The 21,465-nt window shown below is 38.3% G+C and overlaps 1 long non-coding RNA gene across 1 annotated transcript in view; it reads right to left on the reverse strand.

Annotated features, from left to right (window-relative positions):
* Nucleotides 1-254: 254 nt before the first annotated feature.
* Nucleotides 255-21,465, reverse strand: part of LOC132524114 (uncharacterized) — a 181,556-nt gene continuing 160,345 nt past the window's right edge. The window contains exon 3 of the long non-coding RNA XR_009541797.1: nucleotides 255-288. This is a non-coding gene — a long non-coding RNA (uncharacterized LOC132524114). The remainder of the gene's footprint in view (nucleotides 289-21,465) is intronic.

Here is a 21,465-nt window from a genome sequence, read left to right on the forward strand (position 1 = left end):
AGTGATGTCAAGTCTTCACATTTACATTTTCTTCCCCAAATACGTAAACATACTCTTACTCTTCTTCTTCCTTTCCCACCCTTACACTTTATAATTATCTAATGTAAGCTTCATATTTCTGTTCTGTTTTGCAGTCATATTTATCTTTGAAGGGCAATTAATCATGGCAAGGGAAATGGTGATGCAGGAAAGACTTACCAGACAGAGGGAGTTTCTCACAATTCATTTGAGTCCACTCCTTTTTCTTTTGTCCTCTCTGGGTTTTATTGCCTTTATAGCAGGTTGCACCTATGCAATGAAAATCATTCCATTTAAAGATGGCGTCCAATGGCAGAAGAATGGATAAAGAAGATGTGGTACATATATACAATGGAATATTAGCCATCAAAAGGAATGAAATTGGGTCATTTGTAGAGATGTGGATGGACCTAGAGTCTGTCATACAGAGTGAAGTAAGCCAGAAAGAAAAAAATATTGTATATTAATTCATATATGTGGAATCTAGAAAAATAGTACAGATGAACCTATTTGCAGGGCAGGAATAGAGACGTAGACATACAGAACAGACATGTGGACAAAGTGGGGGAAGGGGAGGGTGGGACTAATTGGGAGATTAGGTTTAACATATATACGCCACTGTGTGAAAAATAGATAGCTAGTGGGAACCTGCTGTGTAGCACAGGGAGCTCAGCTCTGCTCTGTGACGACCTAGATGGGTGGGATGGGGTGGGGACTGGGAGGGAGGTCCAAGAGGGAGGGGATATAGGTGTACATATAGCTGATTCACTTCATTGTACAGCAGAAACTAACACAACATTGTAAAACAATTATACTCCAATAAAAAAGTTTAAAAAAATAAAATAAAGATGACTAAAAATAATTATTCAATCAAAATATCCTGCTCAAGTGTCTATCACCTTTCAGTTTTGTGTCTGTCATTTTTGTCTTTTATACTAACATCTTTCAAGTTTTTCTCTGATAAAATTTCTAGGTCTTATGCTCCAATTCTCATTTGCACATTGCTTTTCACATTGGCAGCTTGCCTTTCCATTGTTTTTCAACTGAACACTTTTATAAATTAGTCAGAGCTTTACATATTAACAACCTGACAGCTCTTTCTTTGTGTACCACCTCGCTGACATGAATATAACTTTGATTTGATGTTGAAGGACAAATCTGTACCATTGGTGAGTTTCCCAATGTACTTCATAACAGGAATATCACTCAAAGGTAGCCATGAAGTTACCCATGCAATTGATTCTGTGTCGGTAGAATTCAGCCACAGACCCAGGCAGGACTAGGATACTTGATAATTATTTAATGAAAACATGTAACATTTAAATGCCATTTACAGCACACTTTCACATTCATACCTTATTCTATCTTTCAAATGACCTTGAGACTGAGGTATCATTGTTGCTAATAGCATATGAGAGCCAAAGAGCCTGAGAAGGAAAGAGGTTGAGTAGCTGCTTTCCAAAGCCAGTCAATTAACAAATGGCAGAAAAGACATTATTTTTCAATCAAATTCTTATCATCATGGATGGGCAGTAACACCTGCTCCTGCAAAGTAAACCTATTAAATTTTAATAGCAACAATATGATCCTACTACTGTGTTTATGGTGAAGCAAGGCTACTGACTGGTCTACCATTAATATATTTTATTCATTCTTGTATCTTGTATATGTTCTGTCTTTGTATAATTGAAACCAAGCTATATGCATACATTATTATATACTTCTTTTCCATTTAAATTATAGCATGCTCTTTGCAAACATCATTTTAAAAGTCTCCATAATTGTTCATCTCAATTATTTAACCATCTCCTTAATCATTTAAGCCTTACTGTTAATCATATAAATGCATGTGTTTGTTTCCAGGATCATTTCTATGCATGAGGCATTTCACCTTATTTCCTTAGATAAATTTCTATCAGTGAGTGGAAGAGTACTACTACTTTTCGGTTTTCAATACACTTCATAAAATTGCTTTCCAAAGGGCTGTGTGATTTACATTCCCACAGCAGTTTATGAAAACATACTCTTCCAAGTATCGTTATTCACATTTTTAAAATTCAGGTAAGTTCATAGTCCAAACATGTTATTTTGTTGTTTCAATTGACATTTTATGACTTGTTACTCAATATTTTCTCATATGTATATAGCATTTTGCCATTTGTATTTTCACTGTTTAAGTTGTTTGGTGACTACTTATTTTTTGGAATCTTAGTGTGTCTTAATTTAAGTGCACAATTTATTACGTGTGCCTTGTATGTTTGCTTATCAAACATTTTAACCCTGACTCTGTAATATGTATTATAAATGTTTTCCAAATGTGTAGTCTGCTTAACAAATTTGTCTTTTAATTTTGAGCAACAGATTTTTTTAAAAACATTTAATTGTAGTGAAATCTACTACCATTGCCAAGGTAATTTCTTTCATTGCCTTTCAAAATGGAAGATGTCCACGCAGAGAGTTGATAAATATTTATTTATATTTTTCTGGTCTTTCATGGTTTGGAGTTTTATTAAACCTATTACTTTAAAACTTTCATTGAATATATTCTAGTGCTATTGAAAAAAACTTGCCTTGGTTAATTATTTAATAATTGATATTGATTAATCAACAGTCTTAGTATGATTTATTGAGTGATACACATGTCTCTCATTGATTTGTGATGTTTAATCATCATATAATTGTCTTTTATATAAAAGAGTCTCTTTTGGTCCATTTATTTTGTCATTTTTGTTTAGAATAATGCCATTTTTATAGTTTAAATTATTACAGCATACAAAGAATTTAATATCTGAAGAATCTATTCCCTGTTTAATACTTTTATTTCCACATGTTCTTATCTGTTCAACCTTATGGAAAAATGTTCATTCCACACTTATTTACGTTTTCAAGATCTAAGAAAATCCATAAAAATAAATCAGTTTGTGAATTACATATTCTTCTCTGTTTGGGAAACCTCTTATATTTCTTAGGAAGTTTTGTAGGATTCTTCATTAGATATTGCTAATATCTGTGACTTTTTTCTCAAAAATATGGGGAAAAATAGACATACTTGCTCTGGGACTCTTCAGTATATTTTATTTTTAAATTTAAAGTCTTTTACCATGAAAGTAATACACAAATTTATTTGAAAAATACAAACTACAAAAAGCATTTTTTTTCTCAATCTCACCTACAAATGTGACTACTATTAAGCATTTTTAGGTATCTTACCACAAATTTTCTACATAATGCCTGATGTCTATATACACACAAACCCACATGCACACAGATATACATACATATGTATGTATGTATGTGTATATACATATATATTTATATACACATTTTGGAAATATTGCATACACAGTGTTTTCATTTTGATTTTTTCATATTGTATTATGCCTTGGCAATACTTTTATAATTCATTAAACATTTCTATTAGTTGATATTGAGTTGTTTCTTTTTCATTTTTGTGCACATATGTGAGAAATTCATAAATTTTAAATACGGACTAGTTGGGTGAAAGGACAGGTGTTATATTTTTTACATTTTGAAATACTTTACCAATCTACCTTTCAAAGAGGATAGATATGCCAGTTCTTTACCCCAGAAAATAGTGTAGGAAAAATACTCTAGTCCCATATTCTCTACAATAATGTGTATTACAAATATTATATCTAATTATTTAAGTTTGCATTTCTTAACAGGAGTATTTGTATTTCCCCAAGAGTACATTAAAAATTATACATATATCATTTTGAAAATATGCATTTGCTATGCAATGCTTTCTCAGTTCTAGCACGAGTATTTTTAGATTGTATGGTTCTCTTATCAATCTAAATTTACTTTAAATTATTACTTTAAGAAACTGGCCATGGTCCCTATAAGCTATTTCATATTTTAATGTTTTTGTGACACCAATATATAATATTAAAAATTAGTAAAAGGTATTTATGAACAATTTAACTTTGTACTTTTATCTTTTATCACCCTTTTCAAAAGTTTTAATAAAATATTTTTAGAGTAAATCATTAACTTCATACATCATGGACAAGAGTTCTCAAGTTGTCCTGATCTTTTTCTTTTTTAAAAAGAGTGGATGGTAAGAAGCCAGAAGATATGAATACAAACTCTTTGAAAGATGTACAAATCTGCTGGGGTTTTCTCTCAGTGTTAAAATACTTGGTCCTGGCTTTCAGTCATTGTAAGGAAGCTGACGAACAAATGAAGGGCTCCTTACTAAAAGGTTAAAAGTTATGGCCAGCCTCAGACAACGAATGCATCCAAACACCCAGTGGCCAGAGGAGAGGTGGGCCGTAACAGGGAGGGTGACTGCCTTCAGCAAAACACAGCAAACTCGTGACTTGTTTTCCCATGCAGTATTTTTGTTACTTCAATTTCTACGGAGAAAAAGGAAGAACATGGCTCGTTTGAGTTCAATTATATCATCTCAAAAGGGTGTCTTAGGTGGTTTCGATGTTTATGAAATAATGATTAAATTTTGTCTTTGGTTTAAGCTACCATAACAAAATACCGCAGACCAGTTGGCTTAAACAACAAAAATTTATTTTCTCACAGTTCTAGGAGGCTAGAAGTCCAAGATCAAGGTGCCAGCGTGCCAAATGCCAAGGGCCAGTTTCTGGTGAGGATTCTCTTCCTGACTCGTAAACAGCCAACTTCTCTTTTTTGTCCTCGCATGGTGAGGAGAGAGAGAGAAAATTCTCTGGTATCTCCTCTTTTAGGGGCACCAATCCCATCACGAGGACCCTACCCCATGACCTCATCCAAACCTAATTATCTCCCAAAGCCTCGCTCTCCAAAATCTATCAAGCAAATTGGAGAAGAGGGGAGGACACAATTCAGTCTATAGCATTCTGGACCCTGATCTCCCAAAATTCATGTCCTTCTCACATGCAAAACACATTTACTCCAACCCAACAGCCCAAAAGTCTTAATTTGTTCCAACATCAACTCTCAAGTCTAATGACTAAAATCTTATCTGAACATGTGGAGATTAAAGGTACAATTGATCCTGAGGCAAAATATATCTCTAGCTGTGAACTACTAAAAGCAGACAAGTTATGTGCGTCCAAAATACAATGACGGCAGGTTGTGCATTTCTAAGAATTTGTCCATTTCTTCAATGTTGTCCATTTTATTGGCATACAGTTGCTTGTAGTAATCTCTCATGGTCTTTTGTATTTCTGCAGTGTCAGTTGTTACTTCTCCTTTTTCATTTCTAATTCTATTGATTTGAGTCTTCTCCCTTTTTTTTGATGAGTCTGGCTAATGGTTTATCAATTTTATCTTCTCAAAGAACCAGCTTTTAGTTTTATTGATCTTTGCTATTGTTTCCTTCATTTCTTTTTCATTTATTTCTGACCTGATTTTTACGATTTCTTTCCTTCTGCTAACTTTGGGGTTTTTTTGTTCTTCTTTCTCTAATTGCTTTAGGTGCAAGGTTAGGTTGTTTATTCAAAATGTTTCCTGTTTTTTAGGGTAGGATTGTATTGCTATAAACTTCCTCTTAGAACTGCTTTTGCTACACCCCATAGGTTTTGGGTCGTCGTGTCTCCATTGTCATTTGTTTCTAGGTATTTTTTGATTTCCTCTTTGATTTCTTCAGTGATCACTTCGTTATTAAGTAGTGTATTGTTTAGCCTCCGTGTGTATTTTTTACAGATCTTTTCCTGTAATTGATATCTAGTCTCATAGCGTTGTGGTCGGAAAAGATACTTGATACTGCTGGAGAGGGTGTGGAGAAAAGGGAACACTCTTGCACTGCTGGTGGGAATGTGAACTGGTACAGCCACTATGGAGAACAGTATGGAGGTTCCTTAAAAAACTACAAACAGAACTACCATATGATCCAGCAATCCCACTACTGGGCATATACCCTGAGAAAACCATAATTCAAAAAGACTCATGTACCAAAATGTTCATTGCAGCTCTATTTACAATAGCCCAGAGATGGAAACAACCTAAGTGTCCATCATCGGATGAATGGATAAAGAAGATGTGGCACATATACACAATGGAATATTACTCAGCCATAAAAAGAAACGAAATTGAGCTATTTGTAATGAGGTGGATAGACCTAGAGTCTGTCATACAGAGTGAAGTAAGTTAGAAAGAGAAAGACAAATACCGTATGCTAACACATATATATGGAATTTAAGAAAAAAATGTCATGAAGAACCTAGGGGTAAGACAGGAATAAAGACACAGACCTACTAGAGAATGGACTTGAGGATATGGGGAGGGGGAAGGGGAAGCTGTGACAAAGTGAGAGAGTGGCATGGACATATATACACTACCAAACGTAAAACAGACAGCTAGTGGGAAGCAGCCGCATAGCACAGGGAGATCAGCTCGGTGCTTTGTGACCACCTAGAGGGGTGGGATAGGGAGGGAGGGAGACGCAAGAGGGAAGAGATATGGGAACATATGTATATGTATAACTGATTCATTTTGTTATAAAGCAGAAACTAACACACCATTGTAAAGCAATTATACTCCAATAAAGATGTAAAAAAAAATACAATGATGGAACGAACATATGATAGATATTTCCACTCAAAAAGGGAGCAATCAGGGACTTCCCTGGTGGTGCAGTGGTTAAGAATCTGCCTGCCAATGCAGGGGACACAGGTTTGATCCCTGGTCCGGGAAGATCCCACATGCCGCAGAGCAACTAAGCCCGTGCGCCACAACTACTGAGCCTGCGCTCTAGAGCCCATGAGCCACAACTACTGAGTCCACGTGCCACCACTACTGAAGCCCGCACACCTAGAGCCTGTGTTCTGCAACAAGAGAAGCCACCGCAATGAGAAGCCCGTGCACTGCAATGAAGAGTAGACCCCGCTCGCCCCAACTAGAGAGAGGCTGCGTGCAGCAACAAAGACCAAATACAGCCAAAAATAAATAAATAATTTTTTTTAAAAAAGGGGGAGCAATCAGAAGGAAGAAAGAGGTGATGGGCCCCAAGCAAGTTCAAACATAGCAAGGCAAATTCCATTAGATCTTAAGGTTTGAATATAATCCTCTTCGGCTCCATGTCTTGCCTTCTGGCCCCACTGGGGTGGCAGCGTCACCCCCACAGATCCAGTACCAAAAATCTTTATTAGTGAAGGTTCCCAGAGAAAGAGAACCTGTAGGATATCTATATCTATACCTATATATGTATAAGTCAGCCAGATGGAGACCCAGGCGAGTTCATGGTATAGTTATAGTTCAAGTCCTAGTCCAAGTCCAAATGCCTGAGAACTGGAAAGTCAACAGTGCTCAGTCTCAAAGTTGTCAGGCTCAAAATCCAAGAAGAGGCAATTTTTCAGTTCAAGTCCAAAAGCAGGAAAAGACCAATGTCCCAGCTTACACTGTCAGGCAGACTTTTATTCTGGCTTTTTGTTCTACTCAGGTAATCAACTGATTAGATGAGGCCCACACACATTAGAGAGAGCAATAGGCTTTACTCAGTCTACCAATTCAGATATTAGTATCATCCAGATACACCCTACAAAGACATACTCAGAATAACGGGTGGCCAAATGTCTGGGCACCCCAAGGCCCAGTCAAGTTAACACATAAAATTAATCATCACAATGCTCTCCTTGATTTGTGGATTTCCTCTTACTACAAAGAGTGAATTCAGACAAGTATTATGTCTATTTGATGAAATTCACCTTATAAATGCTTGGCTCTGGTTCATACCTTCTGTCTTCGTGAACAGCATAATCTGCTTGCCAGGGGTAAGATGCTCAACATATGGATGTTTTAAAATCTCTAGCAAAATGTTTCAATTTTATGCCCTGGAGAAACAGCTGTAATTTGTTAGTTTATACCAGCGTTATGGGAAAATGTTACATAAGTTGATATTTCAGGTAAACATTCCCATCTTTTTATTAACCTTCGAAGGAAAAATTTCTCCTCTACCCTCTTTAGGTCTCTGATTGGGCCTAAGAATTAAACTGACATAAGACAGATTAACAGGAGAAAAGCAAAGAAATTTTATTTAGTGATTTTTACATGTCCATGGGAGACTTCACAAGAAAGATGAAGACCCAAAGAAACAGAGCCGAACACTTACATACTAGGTGAGACAAAGAGTGGTAAACAAAAGGTGACAAGAAGAAGGGTTCGGGCTGGGCAGTTAGTTGTGGAAAAGTAACTAGGAAGATTAGGGTTAGTTTAATAAGGTCTGTTTCTATAGATTTCTCTACCTGACTCCCTGTCTCTGCTGATGAGAATGTTTTCCTTCCTCCTGGTACAGGTTGAGTACCTGCTTTTAAGAAGAAAAAGGAAGGTCAAAGTGCCCCTCTTGCATCTGCTGTTTTTCAAAATAACCAATATATTAGAATAGCGTATCTTGGCATGGCTTGATGTAAACCCCTACAATTTCTATCAATACCTATCCACAAAAGAAAGCTCAACTACAGGGCTTCCCTGGTGGCACAGTGGTTGAGAGTCCGCCTGCCGATGCAGGGGACACGGGTTCGTGCCCCAGTCCGGGAAAATCCCACATGCGGTGGAGTGGCTGGGCCTGTGAGCCATGGCCGCTGAGCCTGCGCATCCGGAGCCTGTGCTCCGCAATGGGAGAGGCCACAACAATGAGAGGCCCGCATACCAAGAAAGCTCAACTACAAAACATCATTAAAATCAAAATTCACCGGTTTACAACATTAAGTCAAATATTAAACTGAGAATATTAATCACTTTATACTAGAAATGGTAGCAGTTTGGTGTTGTGGCTTTCCACAGGTCTGTCCTAGGAATCAGACAATCTGGGTTCAAAATAGTGTCCTTGAAAAAGTTCCTTGCCTTATCTGATCTCACCTTCCTTGACTCTGAAATGGAGATAAGGCTGTTCTGAGAAGTAAATGAGACAATGTATAGGAAAGCCTTTTGTACATTCTGTTTTTAAAAATGCATTATTATAAAGTTTTAAGGATATTTTATTTTATAGAAGTTTTGAAATTATCTTGCAAAGTTTTTGTGTTTCTAATGTCCTTATTTACCATTTGTTGTTCTCCTTGTATATACAGATAAGATAATTTCCCAACACAGTTACAAGTCTCTGTAAAGTTTTCATCTATTCATCCATTAATCCATCAATTCATTAAATACATATACACATACACATACATTCACACACACACAATAAGAGGGAAAGAAAGTATTAGCAAGTATTATGAACAAAAATAAACATGATCCCTATCCTTGAGCAGCTTACAATCTAGTGGAGAAGGAAGATGTTAACCAAATAACCAAATAAATGTAAAATTGCAATGAAGTGATGACATACAAGGATTTCACCTAGCCAGGGAGATTCAGGAAGATCTTCTCTTGGAAAGGGACAATGGAACCAAGATTTATTTGACAGATGAATAGAAATTAACAAAGGAAAACCTGGAGAGAAGAATTGTTTAGTCTCAGTCAAAAACCTGAGGATGGAGCATGGACAGTACACAAGAGAGAAATTCAGCCAGTAGATTTGGAATGAAGAAAGCTTGAATGAGAGGATGAAATCAGGTTGAGAGGTCATTAAGCGCCTTTTAAAATTTCATTTTGGTAACTGAAGGAAGAATTCTGATAATGAATTCAGTTGAGTAGGTTTGAAAAGTACTGAAGTTAAAAAAAATTTCAGGCTTATATCCAGAGAAACCAGGAGACAAAGAAAAGGAACTGGAACTTGCAGGTGTGGAAAGGTGAGCTAGAGTCCTGGAGATCAGGAAGCCCTCAGAAACACTGCAGAAGAGAGTTAGCTGGGGGGCTGCCTGGGGGTTTCTGTCCTACTTTACGTTGTCAAACCACTATAGGATACCCTTGGCCTGGAGGAGTTTTTAGAGCCATAGAGAGGTCAGAGGACTGCAAAAAAGCCCTGCTACTGCAACAACTGCTTTGTCGTAGACCTTGAACCAGCACACACTACATCCAGAGAAGGTCCCTAATCCCTAAATCCACAAGTTTGGAGAAAGTCCTGTGGTTTCTCAGGTGTCTCACTTCCTCTTGAATTATGTTTATTTCAATTGTCACACTTTTCCTGCTTAGGCGTTCAGACCACAATTCTTTTTTTTTTTAAACTTTACTAGAATATTGTCTCTCAGTGAATGGCAATTTTTTTTAAAAAAAGAAACTAATATTATATAACTTCTAAAAATGATTGCTTTTCACAAACAACAAAAGCAAAAATCAACAAATGGGACTACATCAAGCTCAAAAGCTCTGGCATAGCAAAAGAAACAACAAAATGAAAAGACAGCCTACAGAATGAGAGAACATTTTTACAAATCATATACCTGATAAGGGATTAATATGTAAAGACCTAACACAACTTAATAACCAAAACCAATCTGATTTCAAAATAGGCAGAACTAAATGGACATTTTTCCAAAGATGATATCAAAATGGCCCTTGGGCACGTGAAAAGATGTTCAGCATCACTAATCATCAGGGAAATGCAAATAAAAACCACAGTGAGCTATCACCTCACATCTGTTAGAATGGCTGTCATCAAGAAGACAAGAGACAGTAGGAGCTGGTGAAGAGGTGGTGAAAATGAACCCTTATCCACTGTTGGTAGGTAATGTAAATTGGTCCAACCACAATATGGAGGTTCCTCAAAAAATCAAGAATAGACCTACCTTACGATCCACAATTCCACTTCTGTGAACATATTCAAAGGAAATGATAACTGGAATTCAACCATATATGCACCCCTATGTTTATGGCAGCACTATTCACAATAGCCAAGATATGGAAACAACTCAAATGCTCATGAAAGGTTGAATGGATAAAAAAGATGTGGTAGATATACACCATGGAATATTATTCAACCATGAGAAAGGAGGATATCCTACCATTTGCAACAACATGGATGGACCTTGAGGGCATTATGCTGAATGAGATAAGCCAGACATAGAAAGACAAATACTGTATGATAACACTTATATGTGGAATCTTAAAAAGGCAAAAATGTAAAAAAAGAAAAAAAAATTAGAGCAAAATGGTAGTTACAAGGTGATGGGGTGGGTAAGATTAGGGTAAAAAATACTAAAATAGCCATAGAAATTTAATGTATGGTTTATTGAACATAGACAATATTGTACTGTATGTTATATCATAAATATTGTTACAATGGCAACCATATTACAATTTTTAAATGTTTCAAAGTAACACAAAGCCTTAGATTTATACAATGTTATATGGCCAATTTATCCAATAAAAAAATAATAAATAACAAATAAATAAAAACCATTGCTTTTGCAAGAGGAAAACAGAGCAGCCCTGAGAGGTAGCTGCTGAGGGTCATCCAGTGCCACCACTAGCTGGGTCTTGGAGCACGGGCAGGCCAGACTCCCATTTCAGCCAAATTACTGGTGACTTCTTGTTGTGCATCTTCAGCGGTTCTGAGCAAGGCCAAAGATGGATACCTTATTGCCCCTTTATAAGGATGTGACTAGGCTAAGGATGCCTGCAAAACTGAGGTATTTATGTTCTCTCTATTATTCCTAGAAATTATCACAAATTCTTAAAATATTGAATGTACAGAAACTGTCTTTTTTGCCTGTCAGAGAGGTGGTTTTAAATTGACTATTATTGCTTTGACCTAACTGTCCTCAATATTTATTCTAGAAAATACCACAATATTTAATCTAGAGAATACTACCTCAGCAAAATGAAATAAACAGAATCAAGAAAGAGAAAGCAAAGTAAAAGAGAAGGAAGCAAAGACCAAAGTAGCACACTAAAAAAAAAGTTCTCAGATCAAAGGCTCAGAGAGTAAGATTTATTGGGGGCACAGTATAGCTAGTCAGAAGAGACTATTTCAAGTGGACAAATTAAATCATCTAACATGTAAGTGAAGTCACAAGCCATAATTAATGTCTAAATTAAAATTGCACATATCAACCATTCCCATCCAGGTAGACAATCTGTGGTTTTACTTTTAAATTGAAATAGCTGGACAGAAACATCATTGTAAAGAATAACATGATAATTATATAGTAACACACTATAATTTGAAATAGGATATTGATCACTGGGGGGTGATGCACATTTGTTAATGCACTAATGCATCAACATACAAAAGTGGGATGATAGATCTGGAGTAATTATACAGAAACTGACAGCACATTTATCACTGTTTGTGGTTATTTCATAGCATTGGCATTTCCATGAATTATGGCATGTCATCTCACATGTATACAAATGTTAAATCATTTATGGCAACAATTGATCATTAACTATAGCATATGCTGAAGGGTGACACCTATAAGACATTCAATTAGAGGAATGAATTTGGTGGTTAGATTGTGCAATTAATTTGACAGGCATGCTGCAAGTTTTAAAGGTGACTCATATTTCATTCATTTTTTTGTTCCCATCTATAAAATGTTACTAAGATAAATAAGCATGCTGAGAGTATGAACTATTTTTCAATCCAGATATAGACTATGTTGTAATACCTGTGTTGGGGAATACTGACTACCTAATCTCTGGGAGGAAAAGATCTATCACCTCACTGGCCAAGAGATTTGCTATCCTAGTTTCTGAGCAGCTAGTAAGATTGGTTACTAATTACTCTAGGACTGGAGTAAAGAAAAATAAAATGATGGGGAAAAAAGAGTAACATGAAAAATAAAAATAGGTTTATGCAAAGAACAATCAAACAGAATAGACAATGATCTAAGAAAGAACAGGGGAAAAGAAAAAGAGAATTAAATTTGTAAACAAAAGTCTCATTCAAATTTGATTTAATTCAACAAATATTTAAGGAGCATATACTAAGGACCAATCACCTCGACTATCTTTGCCAAAATCAAGTCTTCACTAAAAGGTTCTTTGACTCATTTCTTCCTTTTCATTTATACCACCACCACTTAAGTTCAAGAACTTAATTTCTTTTTCCAGAATTTTCTTAAGTGGGTCATATAAATTTGCTGTCTCTCAACTCTTGCATTTTCTATGTATCAATGCCAGATTAATATCTCTAAAACTGTCTTTGAAAACATTATTCCTCATTTCAAAAGCTCTCAGTTGCCTACGGGAAAAATTCAACTGGATTCAACTTTTTGTATTGATGGGAAGAATGGTGTAAATGGGGTCAGTAGTTGTAAAGTGGCTCTCAAAAACAAAAAGCCCAAATTTTTACATTAGCTGATTTCCATGGTGTGAATATTTCCACCATAGCTGACTTCAAACTATCATCTGATGTCACTGAACCAGCTGGAATTCTGAGACCAAGTAGTGTACAGTGCAGGGCTGCCAACAGGAATAAATTATTCATTTTATCCTACAGATTGGATGTCAAATCCTTCCCCAAAAGTTGTTAGGCTCAAAACAATTGCACATAGTAAATGCAAGTCATAAATAAAACAAAAATTATAAATAACTAAATAAAATGATATAAAATCCCTTATTTTGAAATAAAGAGGGTTTACAACTTTTATTTTCCCCCACTAAGTGCTAAACAAATATTTAAGAAACAAAAGTAAAGGAGAACCACCTGGATGGTCATATGTCTCTGTGGAGTCCTAGGTCACATTCAAAGGCCAAAAAATATTTTTGCATACTCAACCCCTCTGGAGAAATTCCACTCCTCTTCAGTTCTCTCCCAGGTGATTCTGGAAATTGTGAACAGCTTCCAGTGTGTTCTGTGAATTGGCCCTCTTGCCTGCCATACAGTATAAGCCATTTCATGGCCCTGCTTGGCCCTGCTCTCTATGGATCCAGTCCCCCGTCTCTGCCAAGACCAAAAGCAGGAAGTCTGTTGCTGGCACTCTCCAAAAGCACAGCCTCCACACCTGCCCTACTAAGACACTGCAGAGTGCCCATGACTGCCAACATCTCCACAGGGCTGCCAGTGCCCTACGTCAAGGACTGACATTTGAGCAGAGGGCAACTGTGTCTGATGTCTCAGTCTTGTTATCTGTGCTCAATTCCTTGTCTCTTTTCCTAACCAAAGCTGCTGGCATTGTCTTGTTGCTGTGAAATTTTTGGCATGAACGTTGTAGATGCTTTGCCTTCTCAGTGGTCCAACCCTGTTAATATTTTCTTTGTTTTCCATTGCTGCCCTCTCCTGCAAGCTTTTGACACCACTCTGTGAGGCTAGTCAGAAGATGTCTAAGTGGAGGAAACCATGTTTCCACAGAATCACCCGTACAACCGATAAACCTGCCTGTGCCCTTCCATTTCCCCTTAGTTGGAGGTTTGCCCAACCAGTGTAAACAGGGGCTCAGGTTTCTGATTTGGCCTGAGGATGGGGACTGGCAAGGCTTTCTGGGCTGCTAGAGAGCTGGAGGGAGGTATCATTCAGGGCTCCCTGGCATTGAGTCTTCTTCCCCCCCCCCCCCCCCCGTAGGAGGTGGCCATGCAGATGCTGAACCAGCAAAGCCAAATCAGCATAAGCTCTCCCTTACAATTGTTAGCACCAATGTTTTGGAATAGAAGCACAGGCAGAATGTAGAATAATTTGGCTTCTTTATGAATTCTGGTGTACATTTCCTGTACTAAAATTGTCACAGGCAACTATGTACCCCAGATGAGACTCTAGACAAAGGAAACACTGCACACAAATATACTGCCTTGACTCCTGCTTCCATCAGTATTACAGGCAAAATAAAACAAGAACTTACAGCGCGTTGCTGCGTGGTCTCTTCCCATCATCCGATCCACAGCAGCTGTGTTATGAGAAGGCTGCAGCACCCCCGCAAAGGCAGAATCGGGAATCAAGGGGACATTCCAAGGCATCAATTCCAAGGGTATAAGCACAAGCTAAACCAAGTCCAGAGTCACAGCCTTGTAAGCAGCCAGTGGGATAACCAGCTCAAGGCCCTAGGCAGTTCCTCTGAACTCCTGGCTCAGCCATGCAACCCCTCTAACGGGGAACTGTCCCTCAAACTGGTCGCCACAGACATGTGCTGCTCACGAAACGTCCATGCACCTTCCCCCACGCCTTGCAAACGGGGACCACTTAGCCGCCTCTGGCCAATGGACAGTGATGGAAAGGACTTGTGTCCCATCTCAGCCAAAGCATGTAAGAGCTAACGAACAGCCCTCCAGCTTCCTCAACCTCTGCCGCGGTGACTGCAGAGGACACACACTGAGATGTTCTTGCTTCCTGGTGTCTGGGTAGAAGAGGGACATTGTGGCGCCCAGCCCCACCACTGTGGGACTTTGAGTGAACAAACCTTTGTAAAGTCATTAAGATTTGAGGACTCATTTTTCACAACATTATATCCAATCAAAGTGTCACCGGCAAAGCCCACTGGGGTCCCCGGGGAAAATCAGATGGAATCTAGGTGATGAGGTCTGACCTCTTCCTTTGTGCTTAGCCTCGTTTCACTTGCCTGTAGGGGGTCTGTGTGCAGAGGGCTCGCACCCGCACCTCGGACCGGTGTTCCCAGTGTGAAGGGCTGCGCGACACCTCAGCTCCGTCAGCTCCACGCAGAAGCGCGGCGCACGCACCTCAGCGCAAGATGGCGGGTGGCGGGCCGTGTGCAGAGAGACGCTGCGCCCGGCACTGCTACCTGGAGCGTGAATAGCGCAGCTGCGCCAGCCCCGCGAGAGCTCCGCCCTCTCCCTGCGGACCAGATCCCTATAAAGCAGCTGCGCCAACCATCTGCGTGTGTGGGGTGCGGGGGACAGAGAGCATGTGCGCTAGAGCTGCGCAGCTCGTACGTCTGCATTGTTTGATCAAAGAATACTGCTTTTCTTTGCTTATGAACTAACTTGGTCTTATTCTATTGGCTTGAACGACACTGGGCAGAAGGATCCTGTCAAGGCCTGACTCGAAAGGGTCACTAACAAAACCGCCTTTTACATCAGAAGATCTTGCCAGTGTCTGCTAATGAACCCATTTCCTTGGCTTGTCTATTCTTTACTTAAGATCCCATCCCTACTTTCTAGTTGATCCTTTGATCTTCCCTTATTTCCTGGGCCATCTGTACTCAGAGTATGAACTTGACTCCCCTTGATGAAACCAAGGGACTCAGGAGGACCAGGAGAGAGCCCCCAAAGCACTGTGTGCAGAGGTAGAGAACATTTTTTTAGGAAGTGTGGTTCCTCTTCTACACCTAAGCATTCCCAGAGAGAACTCTGATTTCAAACCAGAACCTTCATTATATATTTGGAAAAAAAAAAACATTATTTCTGTGTAAAAACTACATTCACAATGACCAACTCTTTGCCAAGCTACATTTGACCACTTTTCCAGAGATAGAACCTCAGATAGAGTATCACAAAATTCTTACCTCTGTGTAACCACCACTAGAATCAGCATTATTATAATAGGAACTAATTGACACTGTTAATACCCCAGCATTTAGAAACAGGAAATGGAATGTTCCCACTTCTACCTAAATGTCATGTGTAAGTTATACTGGACAGATACCTGCGATGAGAAGAAAATAATTATGGATAAAAAAATACCCTGTACTACTCTCTCACCATTTGAAAGGCATATAAAAATATTTATGAGATACATTAAAGAGCTTATTTTTCTAGTGTCCAACTCTAAATGACCATATCCAGTGTTCTCTAGAGTATATTTTTATAACAGTATCAATTTATTATAAAGGTCAATATTTTTTTCTCTTTCAAATTCTTTCAAGTGGATTTTTAAAGTCCATTTTCTAAAGTATTTAAAATTCTAATAAACCACTGCAAAATTACCAGGGAAGTCCTATGGGATTTTTTTCTAAAAACATACCATTTGATGCAACATGAACCTGAGTTACAGTAAAACATCATTAAGAAAAGGTCAGCTCTGAAAAACAAAGAATGAAGAAAAAAACATCAGGCATCTTAGAAACACTAGGGTCAACAGAGTTTATTCATGCAGTCTTTCAGAGTATAAAGCTTGAAGTTCTTAAGTGTTCGTTTTCCAAGGAGATGAAAACACCCATTTTGTGCTAAAGCCGATCTGGTATTCTCTCTTTCTCCCATCATTTTAATGAATAGTCACTTGGTTTGATTTCTTCCTTGGACGCTGTGTCTCTCGAACGTGTAAGGAGATTTTCATTGTCAAGACCACTTCTTAGTGATCTTTGCAACCACAAATTCTATTCTGGTATTGAGTGCTCCAATACAGAGATTTGTTGGATGAATAAATGAGTCTTTTCTGGGCCCTTAAAACAGGTATAAAAGTGAAAAATACTGTCAATTAGGTCACTTGTCTGCAAAGGACCACTAACTGGTTTGATGTTTTTTCCAATGAGTTTTCCAAACAGACTAGCTATTCCATTAATGAGCTGGCTTGGGTGGAGTTTTCACCTGACACTTCATCCTCAACTTTCTACTAAGAATGGGTCAGGGTCAAGGGATAGAACATTCTATTTGTAGGCTGTGCCTGGGTGTAGAGCGCTCTCTGCAATAAGCCTGGCTAAGTGTGTCCTTTATTCTTGGCCAGCTTTCGTTGATGCCACAATTGGTAGATGGTTCCTCTTGCAGCAGCCTTCCCAACCCAGAAGAACTCTAGATTTTGAGGTCATTGCTTTCTTGTTCTTGCTCCTCCCTGGCTTGTTGGCTTTCTCACAGAGGGATGATACTCCTGCGTACACTTAGGAGGAAAGGGGCAATGCTCACATATTTTGAGAACACAGATCTATTTCTAGCTTGGATTAAAGCTGCCCTGCCTACAACCCAGACAAGATCACTATTCACATTGCAGTTTGGGCCCAAAGCCCCAGCTAATTACCTAGGTTTCCTTGTCCTGGTTTTATCCTTCATGCACATTTTTTTTTCTCAGAAGCCTCACAGAAGTAGCAGCTATTGTATAATAGTGTGTACAAACCTCTGGGATTCTGTCATTTCTCTTTTTATCTAGAAAATTCTATTTCCACAACACTCCCCTTAACATAGCTTAGATCTGCTTCACTTCTGACAACTTAGCAGCATTGCTTCATATCTACACAAACCAACAAAAACAGTTATAAAGAAGCATAACAGTTGAAGATCTTAGTCACCATTTTGACTGTCCCAGCCCCTTGTTAAAAAGAAAAGGGAATATTACAAGTCAAAATATGGTAATTTTAGTATTTATTCATTATAAGTTTTACAATAGATGATAAGATACCTGGAAATTTTTATCTAGTTTAAAAATATGAGAAATAGTGTTTGTCATATTTTTTTTTACTATATGCAGGTCAATATTGTCCATGATGGAAGATCAGCCTGAAGGACACTGTCACACCTATCTCAGCAAGGAGACATGGGGGAATTATTTTTTTTAACCTCTGCTTAGCATACCCTCTGAATGGCCATGGTAATGTTTCAGTATTGTTTCTGAATTGACATCACCTGGTCAGTGACCAATTAGGAGTACCTAAATGGCAATTGCTAAATCACCATGGCCAGATAAACACACACAGAAAGGTCCTTTTGGGGCATTTTACACTGCAAAGACCCTCTTAGCACTGGAAAGTAGATTTGTGTAGAAAGGCCCCTGAGCCTACTTTGGCCGACTGTGGGGTCAATAGGAAACACAGCTAAGCAATGGAGAAAAGAGCAGCAGATTCTCAAGGGGAGATCGCTGCAGCAAAATCCTGTCTCTTCTCTCCATCTGCAGAAGCCAACAGCAATTGTACCTTCCATCTGTAGCCTAAAATCCACTTCCCTGTTGCCACTTTGTAAAGGTACTAGGTATGGAACCAATCCCAATCCTTTAAATAGAGAGTTGGGAGAATGAGTGGGTTGGTACATGGGAATTAGATCAGAACACGGATTCTAACCCAGAGTCTGCCACTTACCATCAGTGTTACCGCAGGTAAACTGCCTAACCTCCTAAGCTTCAGTCCTTTCATACATAAAATGGGTACACTCTGGATCTCTTAACTAGCTTTCAGAGCTGTTATAAGGATTAAAGCTCTGATTCTCAAGCTTTAGCATGCATCAGAATCACTTGAAGGACTTGTTATAACATAGAGGGCTGGGCCCCAGAGTTTCTGATTTAGTAGGTCTGGGCTGGTGGTTGGGCAAGAATTTGCATTTCTGACAAGTTTCCAGATGCCTCTGATGCTGCTGGTCTGAAGGTCACAGGCTGAGAACCACTGAATTAAAGGAAAAGAGATAGACCTTCTGTATAAGAGAAACCCCAGCATCTGTGCTTCAAGTCCTATCTTTCCCTGCCTTCTCAAATTTCTATCATTCTAAAAATCCCTGTCCCCTTCCCAGTGATCATCACTGTTTCCTCAGAGCTAGCCCTTAGGCTGACCCCATGTTAGGCATTCGATTTAAAAAAAAAAAAAAAATCAATGAAATGAAGTAATATATTTTAAAGTGTTTAGAAATAGTAAATCAGTATATATACATAGGGACACGTGTTAATCATTGAGTAGACTATTCTGAAACAAAGATAGCCAAAAGTAGAGTGAGCCACGTGGGGCAATCATGACCCATGAGGTCCTTCAAGTATCCAACTGTCTTCCAATTTGTTGCTCCACCATCTTTTGTGAGTGTTGTCTTCATCTACATGGTTAAAAACAGTTCACCACTACGCCCATAAAAACAGTTCACAACTATGACCATATTCCAGGCCCACTGCAAAGGGAAGAAGAAATTTGGGCAAGGGAGAGGACCCATCCCTTCAGACATCCACTGGTCTACATTTTGACACATTACCACCTATAGCTGCAAGGGAGGCCGAGAAATGTAGTCTTCATATGGTCATTCATGTGTCCACTTATTACTAAAAGATAAAAAGAAAAATGTAAACTAACAGTAGAAATATCCATAGGAGATCTTTTTGGCCACCCAAGTATCTAGGTGAACCCATCATCCTGCACATAAAACACTCTCAACCCTCCTCCCACAAATTTACACCCTAAAGATGCATCTTGTTCTGGCCTCCAGCTCAAAGGCCAGGATCTCTGACTTGTGCACAAGAATATGAAAAAGAAATTCCAAGAAGCGCAGCTCATATTTGAGAATATTATCTTGAAGTTGCACATTTCACTTTTCACATTCCATTGGCCCAAATTTAGTCAAGCTCTCCTACAAAGAAGGCCAGAAAATACAGTTTCCAGCTGGGGGGTGGGGGTCATGTATTCTGCTATTCTGCTAACTCCTAGGTTTTTTGTTTTGTTTGCAGTACGCAGGCCTCTCACTGCTGTGGCCTCTCCCGTTGCAGAGCACAGGCTCCGGACACGCAGGCTCAGCGGCCATGGCTCACGGGCCCAGCCACTCCGCGGCATGTGGGATCTTCCCGGAACGGGCACAAACCCGTGTCCCTGGCATCGGCAGGCGGACGCTCAACCACTGCGCCACCAGGGAAGCCCTAACTCCTAGGTTTTTGACTGAATTGTTCTTATAAAGCAATTTGAAGAAGACCTAATTTCCAAAAGGAAACTTAATTGCAGTTAATTTCTATACAGATATGTAACATTCATTTTTTATCTCTCACATTGCCTTGCTCATTATGGATGTTTAATAACTCTTTGCTGAATTGTCATTTTCTAAATATAAAAATTAATAGCAGGAAACTGGGTGTGTAGACCAGAACAGTGTCATACTTTTGAAATAATTCACCAATTAGTTTAGTATGTCCAATATGTCACATTATTTCTTGATCATTATGTAGATAAAACAACCAGTTAAGTTAGTTAAATTTTTAACACAATCAGATTTTTAGTGAGTACTATTGTGAATAGAGTCTTTCAAGATATATAAGAAGGGGAAAAAAGGTGTTGTAATACCATTAACTCTACTAATGCCACTTCTGCAATTCAAATTAAAAAAACAGAAGGGCCAGAATTTATTTGTTTTCTCATGATCTGCCACATAAATACACACAGACAATATCTACCAGTAGGTAGAAATAGTTATCAATTATTAAACATCCATGCTGATTTGTGTGTTATTTTCTATGCCTCCCAATAATTCTACAAAGGTGGTCCTTTGTCCTTATTCTTAAAATAACAAATTAAAATTCAGAGAGCTTAAAAAATAATAATAATACAATAAAATTCAGAGGCACTGATATCCCATGTGTTTTGTAACATCAAGAACTGATTTGCTGAGTGTTTAATGATTGAGTGGATAGTATAATAGGTGCAGCCTCACCTAAGCACACATTTGGGGCAATAAAGACTTGTATAAAATAAGCCATTTTTCTCTTATTTAATTGTATGATGCATAGGTCTGACAACTTTGATTATTATTGAGAAAAAGTTCTGTCATGGTATTATGCTTCCCAGATTTTAATTCTACTTTTCTTTATAACTGGGGACATTTACATGAAAACAAGACTTTGTTCCCAAAGAGGTTAGCTGTTTACGTATTGCCTGAAGTCACGATTCTCCCTTTGGGTATGACAATTACTTCCATTATAACCAGTTGAGAAATGAAATATAAAAGCAAAATTGTTTCTAAATTAATGGCTTTTAAAAGTTTTCCAGGGAGCTGTCAGACAACTCTAAACATTTTTATGTTCCATATCAATTTCCAAAATAGAAAAATGGTAAAACTATACTG

Source organism: Lagenorhynchus albirostris, chromosome 8 (assembly GCF_949774975.1).
Source record: "Lagenorhynchus albirostris chromosome 8, mLagAlb1.1, whole genome shotgun sequence".
In the NCBI taxonomy this organism is placed as follows: Eukaryota; Metazoa; Chordata; class Mammalia; order Artiodactyla; family Delphinidae; genus Lagenorhynchus; species Lagenorhynchus albirostris.